This window comes from Poeciliopsis prolifica, unplaced genomic scaffold, assembly GCF_027474105.1.
Source record: "Poeciliopsis prolifica strain line A6 unplaced genomic scaffold, Auburn_PproV2 SCAFFOLD062, whole genome shotgun sequence".
In the NCBI taxonomy this organism is placed as follows: Eukaryota; Metazoa; Chordata; class Actinopteri; order Cyprinodontiformes; family Poeciliidae; genus Poeciliopsis; species Poeciliopsis prolifica.
Window position 1 is genome coordinate 1,208,690 of NW_026562437.1, and position 26,643 is coordinate 1,235,332.

Consider the following 26,643-nt stretch of genomic DNA (forward strand, 5'->3'; position numbering starts at 1 on the left):
GAACAAAAAGGATGGAGAGAGTGAAGGAAGAGAAATGGAGGAATGTTAGAAAATAAAACAAGGTCATGGTCTGCGTTCGGTCGTATTCGTTTACTTTTTTCACTCATCTTACCTTAAATTTTATGCTTGTTGCTCAGTTTTGTACACTGTTAATTATTAGCATCTTTATGTGTTTTGGACATTTTTGTACGTCAAGTTCTGCATCTGAAATTCTTGTTTTTTCTTTGTCACATTTTAATAGCAACATCTTTGCTAACTGGTCACCTTTTGTAAATTTTAATCGGCGTTTTGTAAACCTAAGAACTACATTTGTTTGTAAAGGCATCATCTTCAATACCCCGATGCATTATCCATTGAAAACGGATGTATTTGTTTTCAGTTTCGTTTGTTTCATTCTTTATTTTGTCTGCGACTAATTGGCAAAAAAAACAAAAAAAATTTATTTTCAAAGTTTAACAACAGACAATAACACAATCTGTTTGTTGTTTGCAGAGGACCAAAATGTTATTCTGCTTTATTAATATCCGTGAGATCAGCTTCTTATTTGATCAACTCTCACATTCAAACATCAGACAGGCTATTTTAGGTAAACAAAAGAGTAAATTAAAACAAAATATTCTGACATTTTTAAATTAATCTCAGAAGTTTCCTAGAAAAATTCAAATTCTACTTGTTTTTTAAATTTTTCTAAAATTTAAGATTTAGAAATTTACTTGTTTTTTCATGAAAGTTTTTGAAATTTAGATTTTTTTCTAGAAAAAACCCTCAACAGTCTCAAACTTAAGGTTTGAGAAGTCAAAAATATGCTAAAAAAATAATTCTGAAATATTTATATTAATACTGGAATCTTACAGTTCTTCTAAAAACAAATAAATCTTTAAGTCTAAAATGTTAAATTTTGAGGTTTTTCTAGCAAATTTGTGACTTCAAACTGATAAATTTATTTGTTTTTGAAGAAAATTTCTGATAATCTCAACATTTTTATTTCTTTAGCAGAAAGTTACTTATATCTGCCCTGATGTGCCGTTGTACAAACGAACCTCTTCCCTCCTGCAGTGAGCAAATCTCTACATACATCATCAGCATTGCAGCTGAACGGCCCCGTAATAAATGCTCCACACAGGTTATTTTTCAAACTTTGATCCGTATCAGCTTAAGTATCTTTTAATGAAGTCGGTTTTGAAATTAAACCCCGACTCTCTTCCTTTCTCCTTACGAGACATGAAGTGATGTGGTTTTCTCTGTCCATTAAGTCGCTATTAGGCCTCTAGAAGTCATTACAGACTCAGCTGGCAGGCAAAGGACAAAAACATAAAATCCTTCTTGAGAGAAAATGAGGACAGAAAGAAAACCAGAAGCAGAACAAAGTCAGACGTTCCTCTAAAGTCTGTAAATCCTCTTTAAATTAAATTTTATTTTGTAATTTTATATGAAACTACTGAGTGGCACATTGGCCAGAACTGAAACTTGATTTGTAAAGTGCTTCATAATTTACTAATCAATTATAAAACAGCAATAAACATATCATTTTGTCAAATGACATCATTGAAATCGTCAAGAAAATATAGATAAAATACATTGATCAATAATCAAGTTTGTAATTAATCAAAAGCAACACTCAATCAGGTGAATTTTTAGCCTTTATTAAAGCCTTTATTTCTGGAAGTTTATTCCAGACGATTCTGAAAAATTAAAGTGCAACAATCAACATAAAGAAAAGATGGAAAGATTTATCAGAGGAAATGAGAAACGCCTCTCCGCTGAGAACTGATCCATCCGAGGCTGAAAATGTTTCCACATTTTTCCTTCAGCAAAACAGACAGGAGGGCAAGAGAAGAAGAAAGTCTAAATATTCATGAGTCAGGTAAAAACTGCCAGACAACTGTCTGACTGTCACCAGAGGAGCAGACAATGAGTCACAAAGTCCTTTAACTTCTCTCGCTGAATTTATTTTCCTCTGCAGACCAGAAACGGTCAAGAGTAGAAAACTAATAAGCTGGAGAAAAATGAAGTTTAATGGAAGTTTTAAGATTAATGCCACAAAATAAAATAAAATAAAAATCTGGAGGAAATGGAAAGGCGGGAAGAGAAATGACAAAAGGAAATGAGGAAAAGGACAGGAGTGGGAGCCTAATGTGTGATTTTCTTTCAAAGTCATGGCCACACCAACAAGCTTTTATTGAAGGTAAAAGGGAAAACTAAATGCTACGTGGGAGCTAGCGCTATATGCCGACCGAAACGAGAAAACAGGAACAAGCGGACGTGAGTCACAACAACATAAAGAAAAGATAACAAAAAAACAGCAGGAGGCTGAAGATGGACAACTTTTAAGATTAAATGGGAAGTTTGACAACACTCTTTAGTGTGGAAGTTGTTACTGAAGGAAGGAGGTTTCCATATTAGCAAGACATGGCCTCCAATGAGTTGGTGAACTCCAGTGACGTGGATTTAAGATGATTTTTACACTGCAAAAACAAAATCTTACCAAGTATTTTGGTTTAGTTTCTGGCCAAGAAACTAAACAAAATGTATTTGTTGGCTCTTTAGCCATCCAGAAATTTCAAACCTTTAAATAAAACTTGCATTTTTCAGTAGATACACATGGATTTGGTTGTTTTTAGCAATGCTAATCATGCTACAGTCAAAAACAACACCATATTTATTTCGTCTTTGCTTCAAAATAAGTGAAAATCCTCTAAACAGGGCAGGATAGTTTCCTCTGCTCCTAATATAAATGATTAATTACTACTCATGTTTGGAAGATCAGAAACAATATTAGATGCTACTAATTAAATTTCTTAAAAAGCAACAGCAATCAGGTAAGATGTAAGTAAAGTGAATCTGTTTCAGATCACGTGTTGAAGTGGTTACAAATATCCATCATAATCTCCATATGATTATGGAAATATGACATTTTGTCTTTTTCCAAATGAATACTGATGAGTCTGCGGTTATCTTGGAGCTGATCCCAACTAGATTTAACAATCCAGCTTGAGAATATTCAGCGTTTTTCATCATATCACCAATAATGTATCGTTTACAAATGAATCAAAGAGTTGTTCATGACCAAATGCAAACGACAAAGTGTGAAAATCAATCGGAGCAAAATGGGAAGCAGTAAAAATGACGTGACGGCGCCGCGCGTCCCGAGGGTCATCAGTCACCGCCGCCGCTCCCCATCGACTGACGCCGTCATGGCAACCAGCACGGCTGTCCTGACAACAAGCGTGGTGTGTGTCATGCAGCTCTGAGCCGTCTGGGAACAATCTGTCTGGGCATGACACATAGAAAACACACACACACACACGCTAAACAGAAACATCTCCACACGTTTCTGCGGTCAATAACACGCTTTCCAAGATTTGGACTCAATTTACATTTTGATAGACACAAAAAAATGTTTCCCAAAAAAAGCAAAAGCCCACAAGCAGCACTCGCAAATGTCACCTCCCCTGTGTGAGTCCGCTTTGATCCATCGCATTAAATACACACATGTGGCGGCAGCGGGAACACACAGTCAGTCATTAATATTACAGCAGCAGAGGAGAGTCCAGCTCTCCCACTGCGCAGGTCACATGATCCAATCAGGTAATGTAGAGCGGCCGTCCATCACACACACACACACACACACACACACACACACACACACACACACACACACACACACACACACACACACACACACGCACGCACACACACGCACGCACGCACGCACGCACATACACACACACACACACACCGGATACAACATGGGTCAGGGTTTCTTTGAGTTGCTATTTTTTAAATTTTGTTGTGCTTTATTTGTGCAAAATGACATTATAATTAATTCTGATTCTGAAAAATGACCACTGTCTGATTATTTCACAGAATTAGTGCTTTTTTCATCAACATTAAAGAATTATTGTCTTAAAACAACCTCTGTTTTTTCTGCTGAACAGTCACTAATCAGTTAGTTTTGTCTTATTCAAGTGCATTGAGACTTTTCTCTAGAAAGTAGACAGAAAGTACTTGGTCATATTTTCTGTTTTTGCAGATAAATACTTATACTGCTGGTTAATTTTATTTAGATAATCAGAACATTATTTTCCCATCCAGAAATGAACAAATTAAGAATCTAAAAATATTAAATAAAATCTTTTGTATTAGTTTTTTTCCCTCCATTGAAATAAAGAGTTTGTTCGTCCAACTTATTGAATTGTGTTGCGCATCGCTGCCATGTTTGTTACCATGTTGCAGGAAGGATGATGATATTTCCCATAAATCTTTGCTGTTGGACATTTTTACAGTGGTGAACAACATGCAACACTTAACTGCTGCAAATGATGGGTCTCTTGTGCTGCTTGTGCTGATTGAAATCATTTGTCCCTGATTGTGAGTCTCAGGATGTTCGAGTTCAGATCAATAGGTAGCAGCTAAAACTCTGCGTCATTTTGGGCTTTAAAACCACAAACTGTTGTTTACAGCCCAGAAGTCTCAATCTGTTGGGTGGAAAATATCGATGTGGTTCATCTGCAGCAGGAAATGAGCACATTTCACCTGAACACTGTAAAACATGAGACGCATGTAGTTGCGTCAACTATTTTCTGCTTTTTAAGTCGTAAATTTAGTGAATTTTAGAACCTAAATGTGACTTAAAGTAGCAAGTTGTGTAACTTTTTGCAAATTTTGTCAGAGTTGAATAAACTTCAGTTTTTAGGTAAGCAATTGGGAAAATTGAAAGAAGAAGAAAAAGACAGGAGTGAGACGTATTTCCCAGAATGCTTAGCGGCATGTTTTTATTAAAGCCCGGGGAAAACGTCCTGTTCACACTAAATGCTTTCGAGCAGAAATTATTGTGTTTCATAAAATTCATCATGGAATTTGAAACAAAAATTTAAACATTTCTAAAGTAAAAAAAAAAGGTTTTTATTTTTACTTGATATTATGAGTGAAAAGATCAGAAAGGTGTGATTTTTAATTAAGTGAGAGCAGTTTTTTTTTTTCTTGCATATTGTGAAATAATTATTTGGTTTAAATTGCAGCATCAATTCAAGATTAATGAACTTAAAAAACAATACTTGGAAATTACAGTCAAACCACCTTTGGATGTTTTACAGTGCAAAAAGTCAGATTTGTTACAACTAATAAAATTAAGTCTAAGTAAATATATTAAGTTCAAGTTAAGCAAACATAAAGTAAGTTTGACAATCTGACCAAAAACCTATAAAGAAGCAACATTTATAGCACTTAATGGTAATCAACATGTGAAAATTAATCTTTTTATTTTAAAAATGGAAGAAAAACCCTGACAAGATATAATTTATCAAAAGAAAAGCAGCAGGTTGTTTTTAGGTTTTATTAAAGAGCCTTTCAGAAAAATGAATGGAAACATTTTAACATTTAAAAAGCTCATTAAACTCAACGGCTGATTTGTGGCCTTTTAATTACAGTCATTGATTTCACTCATTTTTAATTAACCCACTTTCATCATGTCATCTGTTTGAAACATATTATACATGTTGACGATGAGAAAGCCTCGAGTTTCACATACATTTTTAATAGATTCACAAATTTAAATGTATTTAAATTGACTCAGCTTCTGTCATAACATCTATAAAAATATTTTGAACTATTGCTCAGTTGTGAATGATTTAAAGAGGTTTTTAAAAGTTATTTAAAAGTTTCCTATAAAACACTGCAGGGAGATGATGACTGTTTGCACCTACAATGTCACTTCAGGCATTTTGTAGCAGCATAAAATAAACCCAGATTTGATTTTACTCTGTTTGGAAGCGTCACTGATCATTTTCAGTCTCCTTTTCTTGACTGGATGCTGCACAACACCAGCTAAAGAATAATAACTAAGAAAAAGAGAGCAATTTCATCTCTGCTGAAGTGGTTAAATGAGACTTTTCTGCATCTGAAGAAGCTCTTTCTTTTTTAAAAAGCCTGACTGTCAAGCGTCCTTGAATAAGAACCTGCGCCGCTGCCGGCTCATTCACCGTGAACCGAGCCGTGTGAGAGCACCAGCTCCATACTCGCAGCACAATGAGGCGCATCAGATACTTCAGGGGATCTGAAGAGCTCACACATCGGGAATTTGACACAGATTCAGCTGTAAATACCACTTTGAACTCCGAAGACATGTCTGATTTTTGCTTTGAGCGCGTGCAGAGAGAACATAACATCAGCACGGAGATTTTTGTTATTCTTATACCTTTTAGATCTTGGGTTTTATGTCTGACATAACCAGCTTTAAAATGATTAAAATCAAACTTCAAGAGTCTGGAAACATGAGAGAAATCCTGAACTATCATTAATGACACATGGATTAAGTGAAAATGAAAGAGATGTGCATAAAAAACTAAATACAGCTGATCATTACGCAGACAAGATTCATGTTTTAGAATTATTCATGAATAATTTATTAATTTTAACTTTTGGACATTCTGAATTATAACAATTTTTCAATCTCTTCTTTGTTTTCTGTAAAAATTTCCACTTTTTTTTACAAGACATTTAGTATCTCACAGAAAATATAGATCAGGTTAGATTACAAAGGGCCGTCGAAGTCCAACTAAGTAGCTAAATATGCCAAAAATACTGAAATATGGTTAACTAGCAATAAAAATAAAGAGTTTTCTCTAAGAATGCATCGTACTGAACCTTTGAAACCGTTTGAACATGCAAACTAGCCTTGTGGATTCATATTTTACTAACGTTTTGGAGTTTTCTGCTGTTGATCAAGGCTTCCTGATGAAACGTCAGCGAATTTTCTCAGAAGGTAAAGTGGAACCTAGCAGGCGTTTTATCTGTCAGGATCCCTGCAGCGCTCAGCTTTCTCTTTACGAAGCTGCAGGAAAATGACAAAGAGGAAAAGAAAAAAAAAAAGACTTCCAGCTCCAACGCTGCCGGGCCGAAATGGCCTGTTGTTTAACACTTCAATCACTAATTCCCCTCACTGTGAGAGTCGTTTTATCGGATTGCTGGTTTGGCAGGGAACGCAGCAGCAGGGTGAAAGTGGGGATGTTAGATCATAATGGAGGAGGAACAGTAAAGTTGGGTGACAGACGTTACCTGATCTGAGGAACTGAAACCTGTGAGCACTTTCTCTGCTCAATAATGGATATTGATCTTTTGCAACTACGTCACTGAATCATTGGAGGCGCCATGACGGGCGTCGGGAGTGAGAGAGAGAGCATTGAGTAGAGCAACTTAAATTGTTTTCCCACGTTGTTTCTGTCGGTTTATTGGACTCATAGTGATGTATTCACAAAACTCTGAAGCGGCTAGCTTAGAAACCGGCCTGCGCCGCCCACATCCTGACGTGTTGATCGAATTACTGACTGCCTGAGTTCACACACCGTTTATGTCACTGTGACATGAACAGAGTTTCCCTTTAAAAAGCTTTAGCTTTAAAAACACACAAAGACGAGAAGCTAATCAGTTTCTTTCCATACATGCTACCATGTATGGAAAGAAGATGTCACACGCAAAGGGTCAGTCGGTTGTTGACATTCACATAGAGAGAGATCCAAGTGCATATGTGAGATAAGATGCGCAAATCTTAGATTGTTTTTAGTCTGTGAGACATGAAGAAAGTCCGTAACAAGGACGAGGATTACGATGCTTACTTGATCTCTGGAGCCACTGATGTCACTCACGTAAAAGTGAAAAATAAAACTGGCTGATCCAATTCAAAATGTCACTCAATTAAATGTGACTAACCTCTGGAAAAATAGGTGAAAACAGCAGCAGGAAAGAGATCATAATCTTTCAAATAAAAAGGTAAATAAATAACTGAACATGAAACCAGAATTTGGGGAATAGTTTATAAAGACAAGCAAGCTGAATCGCATATTAAATCAATAAAAAATCCAAATGAATGCAGAGAGCTTTGCATAAAACACTTTGTGTTTCATGTTATGCTTCGCGAATGAGGTTCAAAATTATAACTTTGATTTTGAACTGAAAAGTTAAATTAAAATGGAATCTGCCTGAAGGTATTCGCCTTTTTTTGAGAAAAACACTTTGCGTATAAATGTACTTGTACAGACTGGATAAGTAATAAATGAGGAGTCGGTTTAATGACCCTCTTCATTCAGGTTAGGGACATAAAAGAACAATGTGACATTAACTAAATATATCCACATTTTCCAGCTCAACCCATTAAAGTGCTAAATAATCATCAGTGTGGTCAAGAAGGTGCTAATAAATCAGGGTCGATTCTAGGAATAGCTTCATAGTCTGCGCTTCTTCCAAAGAATAAAACATGGTTGTAAAAATAATGGTTTGTCAGTTTGACCCCAACAGCAGAGAAGGACGGGAGGAAGAAAGACGGAGAAAAACCTTTTTAATCAAGCAGAGGAAAAAAAGACACTCAGTAGAGTCGTGTCTTTTTGTGCAGCACAATTTCTGTTTTTAAATCTTTTCCCCAGTGAGAAATCTCTTCTGTTGACAGATTTTTACTGTAAAACTCTTCAGGAGCTGCAGGAAAACCTCTCATTTAAATTGTTTCCAAGATAAAACACTGAGCTGGACGTCATTGGATTCCTTTCTGTCGTTTATCATCAGCAAAATGGAACAAAAACAACTCAATTAAGACGAAGATTTAACAGAAGAGGAAGAAGAAGAGGCAGTGATTGGACTGACGTTGAGAGACATTGTCAGAAATATAAAATGGTAGGGATGCAACAAACAATAAGGATTTTGTAACTAATTAATTGTTTATTCTGACGATTAATTGGATGAAAACAAAGGTACATTCTCCAGATTTGTAATTTATCCACTTAAGTCTTTTTATACAGCATTATAGGATGAGTTTGTGTCTTCCAGTTAAGAATTAATTGACTACTAGATAAGTTGACAAATATATTTTAAAAAATCAATTAAGATTGATCTGGTCCATTTTTGAGTCTCTACATTCTGATTAATCAATTACTAAATGAGTTGACGATTCTTTCAAAAATGGAATAATCATGATTAATCTGCACTAAACTGATATGTTTGAGTCTGTAAACTCCAGTTAGCAATTGCTAAACTCGTTGACGATTCATTGAAATAATTGATCGATCACGATTTATTGAAATGATTGATTAATCACGATTAATCGTTTCAGTCATAACAAGTTGCTTGTTTTCTAAAAGCAGAAGCGAGACGTTCAGAAGAAGCTGCGGTCGGTCGCTCGTCTGCCTCGGAGCGGCTCTTAGGATAAAACACTTTGCAGAAAGAGCCAGAAGCCACAGGGGCGGCCGCGCCCCACTTATATTCCTTTAACTCCATATTTGAACTGATTTGTATTTCTGACCCATTCACACTTCCTCTCACTCTGCATAGATCCCCTCCAGGTGATCCCTTTCATTTTCATTTCCAACCTGTCTCTTTTTGATACGGGTCGTCTCCCCTGTACGATTACTTCACTCTTTCATTTTCTGCTGCTTTGGTCTCTTTTCTCCAAACACTCTGGGGAAGTTTTTCTTCTCTTTGTTTTATATTTGATTGTAGATTTTCAGACATCTCTCCCAGGCTTTCTCTCTTTTTGTTCTTTATTCTGCTTTAAAAACCAAATGAGAGGAAAAAATCTGAAATGTTCGCCCAGTAAGAGAAAGACAGGAATGAAACTGAAACATAATTAAACTTTATATGATTATAAAATGAAAATGAATGCCATACATCGCTTTAAAATATTTATTAGCCTCTGGATTTGGTTTGTTCACCTCATGTTGGATCATCAGGCTGATTAGAGAAAAGTTGTGCAATTTTTACAATGCAAAAAGTTATTTTTGCCCTCAATTCATTTAAATAAAACAGGTTTAGAGTCACAAATATCTCCTGGCCTTCTGAAGAACAGACTTGTTGTAATTTTTGATAAATATCTACTGCATGAAATCTGTTGTAATTTTTAAATTGAAACCACTTTTATTCCTATTTTTAGGTTTTACCACAATTAAAAAAACTTTCAAAAAGATGATTTTCTCATATTGTACATTGATATTTTTTACATAGTTTGCATCCTAATAAGAAAAATCGATCTAAATAAAAATGCTGGTTACTTTTAGTGAAAAAGAAGAAAATATAGTTGCACTAATATATGTTGCAGATGCAGTGAAGAAATGATGCTAAAATAAAACTCTTCTTTCTAAAATAAAAGTTGTGGGTTGAAGGCTGATGTGCCTCAGCAGGGAATAAAATTAAGATTTTATTACTACAATAAACTAAAAGAGATGTTGACAGTTTCTGTTTCTACATTAAAAAGTATTTTATTCCCTCTGAGTTTAGACACATTGTCAGATGTTTTTCTCTTCCAGCCTTTCTGAGCTTGATGGGATGATTTTATTCTAATGTTTCTCCCATGCTTCAATGACAAACACAAAAACAGAACATAATCGTGACTCGTTTTGATAACATTTCTACAGAACATCAGCGCCGTCATAAACACAATCAAGAGAAAGCTGCAGATAGATATGCATCTCTCCTCCTGGCAATAATAATAATAATAATAATAAAAAAAGAAGAAGAAGTGAATTCATCCCATTATCTGGACGAGTAATTGCTGTGTTTTTGTAATGGGCCTGTTCTCATTGTTCACCAAATTATGGAGGACTGCTGTTCCCGCACATTAAAGGTAAAATAAATTGCAAATCATTTCAACAAAGAGGCGCTGATTGTGCTGCTGCTGCTGCGTCAGCTGATGGCGGATGGGTTTGTATTTAAACATGCTGGCTGGAGTCAGACGAGGTTTCTGCACTGGGAGGATGTGGACACAATATTTCCCACAGCAGACATTCGGTGAATGAGAGGACGGTGAGGCAAGAGTCCAACAGATCAGGCCGAGCCGATACTCATCTACCATCTGAACCAAAAGGAAACATTCACACGATTTTGTTTCTTTTCTTGAGCCTCATGATTGCTGTGAAATGAGGCTCTACAGGAACGCTTCAGTCCATTTTCTGACTCCAACTGAAGCGAACATCAGTCTCAGTGCTTTTCCATCGAGCTGAAAACCTTCGGCTTTTTTACCTTCTGGAGAACGGCTGCTAAAAATTCACGGCGGCCTCTTGCTCCACAGAAATTTGATTTTATTCTTAGCTCAGAGGTACATAACATTACGGGAAACCCAGATTCAATAGATCAGTAACAAAACTCTGAAATCACCAACTCTGTTCTTATTAATTAAAAAAAAGCATTTCTGCTGTTTTTGCACATCTGGTTTTCTTCAAAAGTGACCGGACTCTGCTGCATCGCCATTCAATGTTTGCATTTGTGAAACCTGCACAGTATTGTATGTCATACTGTATATTATTACTTGCATTGTCAATCATTATTTTCATATATTGTTTCTAACACCTTAAGTTCTTTTTCGTGTGCAGCATTCAACTTCTATGTATTTAAAATCTGGAACAAACCGTCAGAAAACTGCAAAACAGCCAAAACCCTGAGTTTCTTTAGGTCCAGACTAAAACCCAACAACATCTGAATTTCCTATTTTCAGGCAAATAAAGATAAATATGTATTTTCTAATCTAATCTAGCGCGGTTAAATTAGGATTAGATCTGTTCTTTTAAAGGAGCTGCAAAAGATGTGGCTGTACAGCTAAAAATCAGCAACAGAAAACCATAAACTTTGAGTTTGCAAAGGGTTTTAAACATCTGTAATTTAGAAATACATGATCAGTACAAACTGAAATAATGTCCATATTCCTGTAAATTGTTTTTTTCTTGTCACTTTTGGAAAGAGTGACTATATATTTTGGTTTCAAATGAACTTTTATAGACATTCGCTTCACTTATTTGACATTTATTTGCAGTTTTTTAAATCCTGACTCCAGTAATGTCATTTAAAAAAAAAAATCAAATAATCCTGGGATCTAAAACTCAGACTGTTCAAATTTCTGATGAAAAATCTTTGGAAGTTCTGATCCTGTCCTGTGCCAACAGTAATAATTTAAAGCAAAACATCCTACTAACAAAAAGATAAAACACACGAGAGACGTGTGTCATTAAGTTTCCAAACGCCACAACATTGAAATCTAGAGTGGCCTAAACAAAACCCAAGTTTACCCAGAGGAGCATCCGTCGATGAGAACCAGTTTCCAATCAAACACCCAGAGAGCGGTAAACATGCAAACACTCTTGGGGAGAAAAGGAGCACAGATGCACACGTGAATTTACTCTAAAATTAGAAAAGCGTGCAAACACGTGCTTTGGAGACATGAGGAGAATGAGCATGATCAGAGAGAGAGCGCTTAAAAAAGACCAGGCTGCCAATAATTCTCACATGTCAGTCAGTTCGGTTCGCTGGCACTGATGTGCAAAACGAGAAATCTCCAGGGTGACCTGCTTCACGGATTCATCTGTCTGAGTCTGAGTCCACAATTATTGGGGTTGTTTAGAGTCAAGCAGACATTTCTAACATTCGAATAACAATCCGGCGTCATCTGGATTTTATGTACATGCATTAAGAATATAGATTATGCAGTTTATAGAAAATCTCTGTAAATGAAGCTTAACTGAAAAGACAGAGGTGGGAAGAGGAAACCGGTCCTCAAGAGTAAAAAAGTATTTGGTAAAAATTATCAATCATTTAATATTTAAAACTTACATCATCAGCAAGACCAAAACATAAAGCGGAAATTTTGGCATTTTAAGAACAAAAGTGACAATAATTCACACAAGTAATAAAAAATAACTAAATTAAGCAAAATAAAATGTTTCCCAATAAAGGTACATTTTCTCAAACAAGTTACAAAAGTAAATCAAACTCAATAAATGCAACTAATTACTACCCAACTCTGGTTTTTGGTGTTATCCCACATCTTTTATCCTTTTAATTCAACTGTAGTTTGTTTACATAGGATTCATAGTTTGATAAAAACAGAAGGAAAATTCAATGTTGAAATCATCAGCAATAATAGAGACTCTGCTTAATTCCAGGAGCCATTAGCTTCATTCTCAGCAATGAAAACCACTAAACCATAAAACATCCATAAAGGAAAACTGCTCACTATCTGCATTAGTGAATATTCATTTTATCGTCGGATTGAATTGATTAATTTTCAGCAAAGCGTCCCATAAAGCAGATATTTCCACAGAATAATAAATGCAGCTGGATGCTGGAAGCTGCTGGAGGATTTATGTTTTCCATCAACGGGAGAGAGAGGATTCATTTTTACAGAAACAACTTCAAACACGTCAAAGTTTAGAGATGAAAATGAAGAAATAAAAAAATTGATGCTTTTCTGCACTTTATGCTTATTATAAGCAGCATATAATTGTTTTAATTGGAGAAGTTGTTGAGTTTATTAATTTCGCCTAAAACAAGACCAGTTAAAATGGAGAGTAAGAAAAACTTCTAATAGAAAAACAACTAGAAATAGAAAGTTTAGAAAGAAAAAGGAAGTTTGTAAACATATCCCTCCAGGAATTTAGTAAACACAGAAAAGATGGAGGTCCAAACTTTGTGAATAAACCAGAAAGGCGATTCTGAAATATTCTTTACTTCAAATCTATCTTCATATTCTATAGATCCTGTGACTGGAGCACATATTATAATCCACTAATCTTAATTTGTGTAAACTTTGTCATTTTAACAATTAAATGTGAGAAACAAAAGGAAAACATTGTGCTGCAGACTCCTCCACAGAGTTGGTAGTTCTAATCCCACCAGAAAACAAAGAGATTAAGAGGTAATCTGCATTTATACTTTACATGTTTACCTTAATCTCAGGCTTAATAAATGCAAAATTAAGTCAGAAATGTCATGTTATTGAATTTTAGGCAAAAAATGTTTATAAATGTGCCAATATTTCCATACATGCTCAAATTTATGAACAAAATATAGATCATGAGAACTGTTACTGTAAGGAAGGTGGATGAGGAATAAAATAAAATGATAAAAATAAAAAATATAAGAGTGAAGAAAGAAAAATTTGACAAAAAAATAAAAGCAAGTGGAGAAACGGCAGGTCTTTACAAAAGCAAAATGGAACAATGCATGAAATAAAGCGATGGACAGAGATAAAAAATAATCAGTGATTTATGAGAAAGAAAAAAAGAGAAAGACGGAGCGAAATAGAGTCTGCAGAGGGATGAAGTGCACCACCAGTGTTTCATTCTGCTGCACAAAACGATCACACCCTGAGCACCTCCACCTATACATCTATCTGAGAACCACGGAGTGAGTGGAGGAGAAAGACAAGGAGGGAAGGGACGGCTGCTGGAGAGAGAGAGAGAGAAACACTGAAATAAAAAAATCTCAGGTCACAGAGGAACAATTACACAAATCCAAAGGAGGATTCTCAACTTTTACTCTCCTTTTCAGGCCTCAACCAGATCGAATGCTCAAGCAGCACAGATTAAAGTATCTGAAGGTGTGAGATCTGGACATTTTGCTTTATAGTTTACTAATTTATATGGCGAAAAGTCACAAAAAATTACACTGGAAAAAATCTAACAACTAATTTTGTCTAGTTTCTAGTGAAAACATAGGAGTGCATTTCAAATAAGACTAAATTAATTTAAGAGTAACTTTTCAGCAGGATATGCAAGCTTGTTTTAAGTCAATAACTCACAAATATTGATAAAAAGTTAGTTACACTGGTAGATAATGTCACATGAACATATCTTGTTCTACATTCGAATTCGAACTTTTAAGAAATCAATATTAAAAAATTATCGACTTAAATCTTAAAATGTATTAAGCCCAGTTCACATTGATTTTTGAAAAGTCGGTAGATTCTGAAAACGTGAGAGAGAGAGACCAGACACTAGCCGATTTAAAATGTAACGGGTTCGATCATAGAGTGTGAGGTTTCACTCCAACACATTCTAATTCCAGCTACGAACAAACAGGGACAACGACGTAGCAGTGGTAACTTTAAGTTTGCGACTTATGTTAACCCAAAAAATACGCAACCAGAAATCAAAGCTTTGGATTAAGAACTGGATACATCGCGAGCAAGGATTATATTTGTTGCATCGCAACATGGAGGTGAGTTTTTTTTCTTTTTTTCATAAAAAATACTGTTTTTAATGTTTTCGGTTTTGTCGTTTAATTAACCGTTTACGTATAATTTTTCGCTGTGTTTATGTTGTAGCATATATGCATATTATGGAATGACTGAAACATTAGAGCAGCTTAAAGTAGAAGAAATTTTTTCCTGCATATTCATTATTAGAAAATCAGATGGCAGTTAAACTTTTTCCCCCAACTGACCGTGAAAGCTTAACGTAGCCTATTCCAGCACCTTTAATTGAAACTTATTGTATTGTTTAAAACTGTATTATGACTGCAGAATAAAATCAAATGTGCCATTTCAACCAAAAGATTGGAATGCGCTTCTCAACCAGATGTACTCTGTAATTTTATAATTAGCTTTCATTTAGAAAAACAAAAAAAAAAAAAAAAAAACGATAGCATACAGAATAGCATGCTGCTTCGAATAAAGATAAAGTTTTACTTATGGTTTTATGAGATCTAATTACCTCTAAAGCAAGACAATTAAACACGTTCAGTATCCCCGATTTTAGATCAATCAGTCGTAACACACTACAGGATGATCGGTTACGATTGTCGGAAGCGACAATCTTAGAACGCAGGACGTTCTAAGATTGTCTTAAGGGCAAAATCGGGCCAAAAAATTCGTGTAGTGTGCACTGGGCTTTAGATCCACTCATAAGACATTTTCCCATGTCATGAGTGATGTTATCTGCCAATATTTGGGAATTATTTACTTAAAACAAGCTCCTATATCCTCCTGAAAAGTTATTTGAGTCAGTTTTGTCTCAGTTCAAGTGTACTGAAATATTTTCACCAGAAACTAGAATTCAAATAAGAAAGATTTTGTGTTTTTTCAGTGCGAGAGCTTTATCTCAAAGAAATAATCTTCACATTAACTGTTCAGGAAGCTGTCTCCAGATGAGGCGACCTCACTTGACAACCAAGAGCACGGAGGTTTTGAAACTGATTGAGTTTGGCCAAACAAGACAGATGACAGCTGAGAGAAAACCAGAGGCGACTCTGAGCTCAGGTTTCCTGTTGAGTGTCAGTCAAACGGTGCAGCAGCGGGTCAAAAGCAGGTCAACCTGTCACTCTTACGTGACACCTATCAGAACCAATTTGGGGGAAATTACAAAGTTGTAGCCTAAATGCTTTAAATTTCAGCGTCAAATTACCACAAAGAACAGAAATGCTGGTAGAATCAACATATTCCTGCGAACCCAAAAATAATCAGAAATAACCTCCAACCTGCCGATGCTGTGACTTTTCACAACATTGTTACCCAGATACACGGGTAAGAAAGAAGTCCCTTTATGGAATATATGCATGTGAAATGTTCAACTGCATAGTCCAGGAGTTCCAGAAGTTGCTTAAGGGAGCAAAGGGCATGGATAGAAGCAGGGCAACTCTCCAGAAACAGATAGATATCGACCAACACCAGTCGTTATCATGTACTGAAGAGAGACCGTTTTTATATCCTCTCCCTTCTTGATAAGGCCATTAAGAACATCGGAGAAAGCCACCTCCTGAAGCCTGGTCTATATCTAACTGCTTTGGGCAGAAGGATGAGGAGACTGTGGACATGGCAGAACTAGTAGCTCCCCCTGGTGTTTCTAATCTCTCTGTGCACACGGCTTGCAACATAGCAGCCCACAACCCAGCTATTCACCTGCTGTTCTCCCGTTTTGCTCTGCAGGAGTTGGTAGGCCCTCATGGATCCCTGTACTCCATCTTGGGGATCCATGAAGCCACCAATTATCAGACCGACTTGGACCACCTGCCACTCAAGTAGTGTTTGCTTGGCAAACACTACTTGATGTACTTGGTACTGAGGGGAAGCTGAACTTTCTGCAGATGTATGTGGACTCGCCACATGTCCACATACAACTGCCGTATAGGCATCCTGTGAGTGGTATGTTGGCCACCTGCCGCATGTCACACCCTCAGTTCCAGCGGGCACTCATGTCCAGGGCATGGGACTACATAGACCACATGCAGGACCTAAAGGACAAACTAGTGTCCAGCTTGGTCTTCGTATTGAGCAAGTCCACTGGTTCGAGGGTAACATTCCTTGGGAGATTCAACCAAAAGAGTTTTTCTGTTTTCAAGCATTACACATGCTGTTCATAGAGAACTCATTGGTTATCCCATTTAAGGATACTGGCATGGAACATGGGTTGATGTCAACACTTGGAAATGTGCTCTCCTACTTTGTTGCGGAGCTGCACAGCATCTTTGAAAAACATCAGGGAGTTGCCCGATATGATGCTCTTTGGAGGGCCTTTCAATTGGAGCTCGCACTGGAGGAGCTCTTTTACGGGCATCCTCTGTCAACATCAGACTTTCAGCTGAGTGTGAGCCTGGGTACTAACACAGTCAACCCAAGCAGCCTAACCCACACCAGAGGTTTCACTGGGTTGGCCCACTCAGCTGCTAGTGCTGGTGAGGTACCACCTCCATTGCATCATTGGACTCGAAATGAGCTCCAGACAAAGCGTTTGGAGCGCATTTTCCCAGTATGCCAAGCCTTAGATGCTGTGCCAGCTGTTCTTGGTGTCAGCCTCTTGCTGTGTGACATCTTCCGGAGAAACAGTGACATTCCCTTTGTAGCTCTGAAAGATGAACGACCACCTGGTCGTCTATCTGGCAGCATTGACCTGAAGGTGTTCTGTGAGGACTTGAGCACCAAGAACAGCTTCCCTGCACCGCTTACATTTGGGAGAGCACGGGAGATGATGGTGCAAGGTGACAGGGTTGTCAAGAAGTGCCTCTTTGAGGGTTTCTTGGTAGAGAAGTTACGGTTCTTCCCCCACATCAAGTTTTGGGATGTGCGTGGCTCCCACAAACTCTTCTGGAACTGTAGAGACTATGTTGTCTTGGAGTCTGAAGGCTTCAATGTACAACTTTCGAAGGTAGCAACAGCAACACTTCAAGTCTGTGCAGAGGTGGAGCGGCGTTCCTTGAGCTATTCAAGGAATCTTGAGAAGTACCGTGACCATGGGATGTTGTGGATGGAAAGGGTACTTCAAAGGATTCCTGAGAAAGTGGTGCAGTTTGAATGCAAGCAGACCAGAGACCTCTCCACCGCACAGCATTCTGGGTAAATACAACCAAAACAGAAATGCTAATCTAGTGCTAGCAGGAGAAATGGTTCTTCATCTTTTAACAAAGACAAAAAAGAAATCCTACAATCGTTAAAATCTGCCGCTACTCCATTTTTTGTGAAGAAGGAAGTTGTGCTCATTATCTTCTTCAGAGGTTTTTATGGTGCAGCGCCCCCACAGGTGAGGAGGTGAACAAATTTTTCAATTCTTTTGGTTTATTTGACACAGTGCAGTTTGAAAGTGAGAAAGTTCCCTTAGAGGTGTGAAAGCTCCCTGAGAAAGCAGAAATATCCTTTAATGGGAGATGGGAAAGCCACATTTATCTGTTTTACTGTGAAGTTTAAAATTTTAAATATTCAGATGCTTTGATTTCAGCTGGATCTGCATCAGATTCAGTCCCACATGTGAAAGTGGCACAAATCTGATGTTGTTTTGAGGGGTGAAAAGAACAGAAATTGCATTAATTAGTCAAATACAGGGAATAAAAGTATTTTATTGCCTGTACAGCATATTCTCAAATAGCATAAAAGCTGAATGAGCACAGACTTTATGTCCAGATTTAAAAAAAAAAAAAAAAAAGTCAAAGACAAACATTTCTGCTGTTACCTTTTTTAATCTTGTCATGTAGTAATGTAGACTTTGCTTACTCCTGGTTTATTAGCAGTAGAAATAAAGCAGTATTTTTTAATATTCTATTATTTTCTGACACCAGGACTTTTATTTTAAAGTGGAGGAAATGGTCTGCCTTTAAAACCGTCCACCCGGGTGTAACTGGGGTCTTTTGATTTTGTCTCAAGGAAACTTGTCAAGATTAGTCATACATAAAAGATGAGGTATATCTCAATGCAGGAGCAGATGATTTCACCACATTGCATCATATTTGGACCAAACTGACCACACACCATTCCTTTAAATCCACAATTCAAATGAGAATTGAATCCCTCTGCTGGAGGGCAACAAGCTGCTGGCTGACGAAGACAAGCAATGATTTTAGCTGTTATGCCAATTTCTTAAATGCATGCCTGGTATGATATTTAAAAGATAAAGGGACAATTCTTTGCAACTAATTGTCGACACTATGAGAACCAGATAACTCAGGAAAAGGTTTAATTAAGAAAAAAATAGCGAGGGAAGCAAGATATTCTTGTTTGATTTTGTAGATGTGATGTTGAATTTGTTGTGCTTCAATTTCAGTTCAAAAAAATAATAAAAGCGACCAAATCATGAACTCTGACAGATCATCACTGGAGCGAGTGTTTACATTAGCTGTGTGTTAGCTTAGCTAAAAGCAGTGGGGTGCTAATCTAGTGCAGGGATCGCTTATTAATAATCGCTAAATAAACATCAAGCTTTAAAACATAAAACTAACTGGATACTCTGCTCTTTTTGTGGGAAATGTTTGAGTATTTTTGGCTCTTCTCTAAATCCTGATCAATTTGGTGGTGGTGATGTCAGTTGCTATGAAAACGAGTACGTGTATAGCCTAGCCGACAACAGAAAGCAAGAAAAAAGGTGGTTTTGAGTTGTTCTTCAACGTTTGTTCTGCTTTATTTTTACTGCAGTAAACTAATAACAGGTTTCATTTGGTTAACCGTATTGTTCTGCCGCGGCAGCGTGGCTGTGGACGGCATGTACGAGAATCATATACGCCGAATCTCCAGCTTTGTTCACATGCGCAAAATTTCTGGGCAGAGACAAAATTCATGCAGCATAAAATAAGCAGATGGAAGATGAGAAATGATTTAAATGGGCAGCTTATGTGTTCGTTATTCACAAAAATGCTAATCAGTGCTTTTGGTACACTGTTATTTACAGTGAACCAAACTCACCGGGCTCCAGGTGTTTTTATTCCACAGCCCTGTGTTTCAGATGAAGAGTGAAGCAGCAGCAGCCATCTGCTGTTGGCGTTCAGCAGTGCAGCGGCAGCTCAGATGAAGTCAAGCTGCAGGCAGCTGCAGGATCATCGCTCTCAGAACTGACAGATCCCGTCCAAAACGGTGAAAATAGGCCTGAACTCGTCTGAAGCATTTTCTACTTTCCAGCTGACAGTTTTGAATCCATTATCCAGAGACAAGACTCAAATATGATCCGTTTCCCCCTGCAGTCAAACATCGTTCTTAGTGTGAAATTCTTGCTTCTCGCTGCACTCTGCGGCGCTAAGCCACAGCTTTCTTTTAAATCCCTTATTTAAACAAACATTCATGTCAGCGCCTTTTCTCAAAGAGATTTTTTTATCCCCCTTTGCTCTTTTTCATTACTTATTTCTTTCCCTGCCACACAGTTTCTCCTGTCTTTTGTTCTAACCCTTTCAAAAACTAGTGAAGTGCTCAAAAGTGAGAATATGCTCGATGATGTTTAGATTTTGAATTATTCAGCTCATGGTGGGGAAGAGGAGGAGAACAAACATGGCTCTAACAGAATGGAGTGATTTGTGTGCTAAATTTCTATTGTGAAAATAGCCAATAAAATAAAAATAAATGTAATATGTAGTTTATGCAGAAAACTTAAATTTTGTGATTTCACTGACAAACTAGAATTTTGACAGATAAGATTTAAAAACTGTAAACGTTTTTCAGCAACCAAAATTTATTCCTGCTGGGTCATGATGTCCCTCCCCCACCTGTTACTACTTACTGTAGGTCAGCTGGCTGGAAATAATATTCCTATAATTTTGATTACAAGAAAAACAAATATGAACATTTGGAAATATTTCTGGTCACAAAACATTAAAAATTCTTATGTGAAACTAAGGAGTGAAAAAAACTAATATTTTAAGAGAAAACGTTGAGCTTTTTTGGACTTTACGAAGTTGTTTTTTTAGGTTACATTGAATTTCCACAGTTTAAAGGATATTACTTTGTGTGATGCCAGAGAAAGTGCCATCATAGTGGTGCTTTATGTGCCAAAAGCTGGAGTAAACTCAATTTAAAGAGCAGAATACGCCACCCACAATAAGAATAAGCCACTTAAAAATGACTAATTTTAAAGAGAATCACTGAACGACTCAGCACGACTATTGCAAAAATAAATCTGCTTAATTAATATACTGTCATTCAGAAACAAATGAATGAATTAGGGAACGTAACCAAAATAAAAGCATAACGCTAATTTATTTCTGCATTAGCAATGGGAAGAATTGCCACAGACAAATCAGGTTTTAAAATATTTCTACTTAAAGTTACCAAACTCGTTACCAACAAAGTGTTAAATAATAAGGACGATTCTTTGCTGCTTTAGCTGTAATTTTGGCACCACACAACTGCAGTGGTTTCAGAAGACGGTCCAAAAAACAAATGCACAATTCAGCAACTTTTGCTGTCAAAATAAAATAATGATCAACAGTCTGCGTTGATTTTTCCCCTCAGCATCTCTCCTGAAGATGAAATAGCCAAGATCATTTCTCTGCTTCTTGTTATTCATTTTGCTGCAGGAGGTTCATTTCCCAGATGTTATTGTTTGTGGGTGGCTGCGCCTGCAGTTAGGTCTCCCTTACATTTTAAAGAGGCTTGCGTTTCCCTGCAGGTGGACAGACCAGGGAACACTTAGGAAAAAATAAATAAATAATGAAGAAAAGCTGACGGAGGGTTTAATTTGCGGGGAAAACCCTTAGGCTTTATGGCTCTGCGCGTTATGCGCTTCCAAAACCATGGGGGAGCTCAAACATTTTGCAGCTTTATCCATTTCTGTCTCCATCTTCATACACGTGCACAAACGAGCACGCGCACACACACCCACACTGCAAATACAGCAGAAAGCTGCACCATCCTCTCTCTCTCTCTCTCTTCTAACTGCACAAAGCCTTGTCATGCGCACCCAAAACGCACCAACGCGCAAAGCAGAGTCCACGGAGACCCACACAAACTCTGCGGCCCTCACACACAAATTGACGCGCACGCACTTCAGCTACACCTCCTCTATTTTCTCCTCAGCATTAGTCAATACATTCAGGATACATAAACCACCCACCAGTCACCCAAAGCATCTTTCTCTCTCTCCCTTCTCAACCTGCAGCGACACATCAACAGCAACACCATCGTCACTTTGAAAACCAGATCAGACCCAAACACTGGAGCTCTGTGGTGAAAATAAACATGGATCCAGGTATGCACCATGTTTCAGGGCTTCATCTGCGTATGGAGAAGCTGCCCAACCAGCTTGAGCCTGATAGTCAACAAAAGCACCAATTTTGCTTAAAAAATAAATCAGTTCACGAGCAAACAGACTAAAAAAAGTGACAAACTAACGCTAATCTCTTCTTAAAGACATTTCACGACTGAAAACACACGGTTTCAAATGATGGCCGTCCTTTAAATGTGGCACCATGACAGACAGCAGCTGCTGCTAATTGAGTCAATCAGGCTGAAGACGCTTACAGGTGTTTAATTCTCTCCGTGTGCGGCAGAAACGGGTTCAGCGGGAACCTGCAGGTGGTCCTTACCTGTTCGGGAGACTCCTTTTTCTCCGTCTGTGAGCTGGAAAAAGAGCAGACATTCACCGCGGAGCTCCTCCAAAATTAATGATTACTCCCCGCTCCGCTCCGCTCGCGCGCCTCACGTGCGGCGCTCCGGCTCTGAATGCGTATCTGTCCGCGTTTCCTCCCCTCCGCCACCTCGCTCTCTCTCTTTTTGTTTCTCTCGCGGGATTTCCACCTCCGTCTTCCTCTCCTCCTGCTTCTTCTCCTTTAACTCCGCAGAATCAGCTCGTCCTCCTCGAGCCTGTCGAACCGAGGCGGAGCGGCAGGGGACGCGTTTCCTCCGCGCGACCCATCGCGATGCCAGCGGCGGGAGGAAAATGATGGAAGTGTGGGATCAATCCCAAATGAATCCCAAACCCCAGAGCTACAGGTGACGGATCATTGGCTGTTTGGGAAATAAAGAATAAAACCCAGAGAGTTGGCTTTGGTTCCGGCTCCAGAGTGGCATCTGTAACTGACTCTGGTTTAGGAAAGACATCACTTCATGCACCCTCTCTCTCTCTCTCTGTATCTCTCTCTCTCTCTCTTTCTCTCTCTCTGTCTCTTTCTCTCTCTTTCACAGCTCACTCACAAAAAGAAAAAATCACTGGCAACATTTAAGCTTTCCAGGTATTCCAGTTAAAATGGTTTCTTCTTCTGTTTCATAACCTTGTTTGATAAGCAGAAGATATCGGCTCCTTTATAAGTCATAAATTAGCCTAATGAAAAAAATAAGTTGGCATTTTCTTTAAGGCCAATATAGATTGACAGGACTGCTTAATCTTGTTGATATGCCATGCCGAGACTTTTTATTCTCGTGGAAGTTTCTTCTTGCTCAGGTTTGAAAATCATTAGTGGAGCCTCCTGCTCAACCAACAAGAATACCGAGAGTGGTTTCTGGATGGTTATTGACATTAAAACACTTGTCTTTTCCAGCGCCTACTATAAAGGACATATAAAACCAGCTGACCAGGTGCTCAGCTTGGGTTGCTAGGTGATGGGCGGTGCCTTAACATTCTGAAGGTTTTTTAAAACAACTTGTTTTCTAGACACTAAAAAACATTCACTTATTGCCAATTTGTTTTTCCTAAGCAGTTGGGCTGTTTTTAGGAGCAGCAGAGACGCAAATGAAAGTACAAAAATGTGTAAAATGTAAATTTTGGACTGATGTCCCATTTAAATTTGAGCATTTCCAAAACTTTATCTAGTATGGGGTTTTTGTAACTTCTATGTAACATAAATCAAGGAAGAAACATTAGTCAACCTGCGGCGTATTGATTTGGCCTGGTTTGTTCCAATCAATTAGTGGAGCTGATGAATTTTATATTACAATATAAGCTAATACTGGTTCTGACAGAAGTTCAGTTTGTTGCAAATTGGATCTACATGGCAGTAGACCTGTCAAGATGCATATGCTGACCACTATCTAGCTTCAAAAGTGATAACATTGGGCACATAAGCACTACAGCATTGGAAGAAGGCGCCTTGGTTTGATACATTTAGTTTTGTTTTACATCTTAATGGATGGCCTGGTTTATATTCCTCACTTAATTGGAGATACATGGCACCAGGATGAACTTACGATACAAGGCAAGCTGTCGGTGAAGCCTGTGGACATGTTGTGTCCTGCTATTACTTTGACGTCTACTACATCAGCATTGCTGCAGACCGCCTGCATCTTTTCACAGGGATGTTATTTCTTGGTGGCTGCAACCTCTGAGCAGAAATTTTTTTTCAAAGAGCAACAAAAGCAACTGCTGACTCCAAAAACTCTTTGGACCTGAAAATAATCTGAATATCCGGAACAAAGAAGACAAATCTATGGAGGCCTTTCCTTGTATCTTGCAGGACTCAAAGGATCTGCTGCCGACATCTTGGTGCCAGATAAAGCAGCTAATGGGGAACCAAAACTTTTTAGATCAGTCTGAAACATTTTGTTTTGGCTGATGTTGTATATTTTCAATCGAACAACAAGAAGGAAGGAAAGTTGGCAGTGTTCTAAATTCTTAGGTACAACCATACGTTTATGAATTTCTTTTCCTGACATCTTGGCATGAGAAGAGATTTATTACGTACATGCAAGACCTGTATTTACAGCCACTGATCGAATATTATTTCACTAGAAAAAATCTTTTGTCATGACATTTTAGAAAATAAACTTGTCAAAAGCAAATCTGTCACATTGTTCAGTTGTCTAGAGAGATCAGAAAGTGTGACAAACACAGCAACCAATTTCCGTCTGACATGCCAAGTCTCTGAAATATCTTTGGTTTGAGTCATCACTGATTTATTATGTTCCTGTCTGACACTTTTTAACTTATAGCAAAACTGTTTAATTTCAATGTTCGCACATTTTCCAAAGCATTTACAAGTGGACTTCTTTCTTCCTTGGGGTTATGCAATACTGAAGACAGAATTGATACACTTTGAGTGAAAAGGTTCAGATCCAAACAAGCGGCAAACGGAGTTAAAGCTGATTTTACAGTCTATGTTGGTGCATGTTGAGACTTCAGGACAACTTTCTCCAGAAGGACATGGGGAAACCCAAATGTGATGGTATTGTGTGAGCAAGTGGATCCTTTCTGTGCTGTGCCAGTTTTATTTAATGTTTAAGGTCAGGACATGGTTTCTCTATGAAACTAACAACCAGCTCCAACTCCTACACAAAACAAAAATATATAGCACAACTACAGTTAACGCCAGCTAACTTCACAATCAATAGTTCACTAAATATTCACATAAAGGAATTAATTTAAATATTACAGTGGTGATAACATGAACTATCTTAAGTCTATAAATAAACTGGACGTTTTTAGATAAAAAAAAACAAAAAACACTTGCCTCGATCAATAAAGTATATTCTCTTTTATTCTATTCTACATCCTATTTATCAGGCAGAGTCAGACTATCAGTTCATTCAGCTTTGATATCCTATATCCACTGGTACCATCATTTATTTATTATTTATTTTTAACAGATAACAATCCGACATCCCCTCAGGATGTCTAGACTGATCCAAATCACAGATGGCCTAAAATTTCCATCATGCAGAAGGTAATCCATTCAAAAATAATGGTCATTACAGACTCCTGGGGCTCCTGCTAACCTGACACTTCCTGTTCTGTTCGCCACATCATAAAATCAAATGACTTTAATCCAGTACATGCAATCTGTTACCCTGTACCATCCCTGTCCACCGGCTGGATTTGTTACTATGGATTTGCTCAACAGTGACACAGTGGGATCACTGGGATTGCTTTTAGATTGGTTCTCCCTGCGCTCGGCTTCAATAGCAAGACAGAGATCTGATAAATTACAAGCTCAAACCAACTCTGTGTTGGATTTCCAGTCAAGAAAAACTGGTCAAAAATGAATCTGGATTTTTATTAAAAGGGGAATTATATGGCATATTTTTAATTATTATTTTTTTAAATAAAAGAATAGGGTATACATGAATGTATGCCCTGATAATGCAGCATGTTTTGGTGCTGATCCGATAAGTAAATACAGGACCAATGTCAGCGATACCAATACAATATTTAATATTTAACCACCACTTTAAGTAATCAAACTTCTGACCTTTATTAGGTGTCTGTGTGGCTTTTTTTAAATTACTCTTTTCAAACTAAAGATAAACACAAAAATCTGAGAGGATTGTTTTCTACACAAAGAAAGAGCAAGCTATTGTACTTTGAAATTTATGGTAGACTTGAGAAACTACAACACAAAAAATAAAATTTCAAAAGGGGACACACAAAAATAAACAAGTGAGATGATGCAGGAGTAAAAGTAAAACGTTAATATTAAAAGAGGATATGAGGAAGATGTAGATCTACATTAAAAACGGTGCATAAAACCAGAACAAAACTGTGTGCAGAAACCAGCCATTGCTGTATGAAACCTTTAGCAAATGCATTGCCTCTGTTACGATCTTATCGGACTGAACATAACGTTAGTGTAAACGTTGGCTGATGTGTGTGTGTGTGTGTGTGTGTGTGTGTGTGTGTGTGTGTGTGTGTGTGTGTGTGTGTGTGCATTGCTGAGTCCATGGGAACAGATACGGTACATCATAACAGACACCTGGAGCCCGAGTCGCAGCTTCTGCCGCGG

The 26,643-nt window shown here is 37.6% G+C and overlaps 1 protein-coding gene across 1 annotated transcript in view; it reads right to left on the reverse strand.

Moving 5' to 3' along the window:
* trpc5a (transient receptor potential cation channel, subfamily C, member 5a) overlaps positions 1 to 22,966 on the reverse strand; it is a 108,885-nt gene extending 85,919 nt beyond the window's left edge. The window contains exon 1 of the mRNA XM_055060818.1: positions 22,519 to 22,966. The gene's annotated coding sequence lies outside the window, so the exon portion shown is untranslated. The remainder of the gene's footprint in view (positions 1 to 22,518) is intronic.
* Positions 22,967 to 26,643: the final 3,677 nt, after the last annotated feature.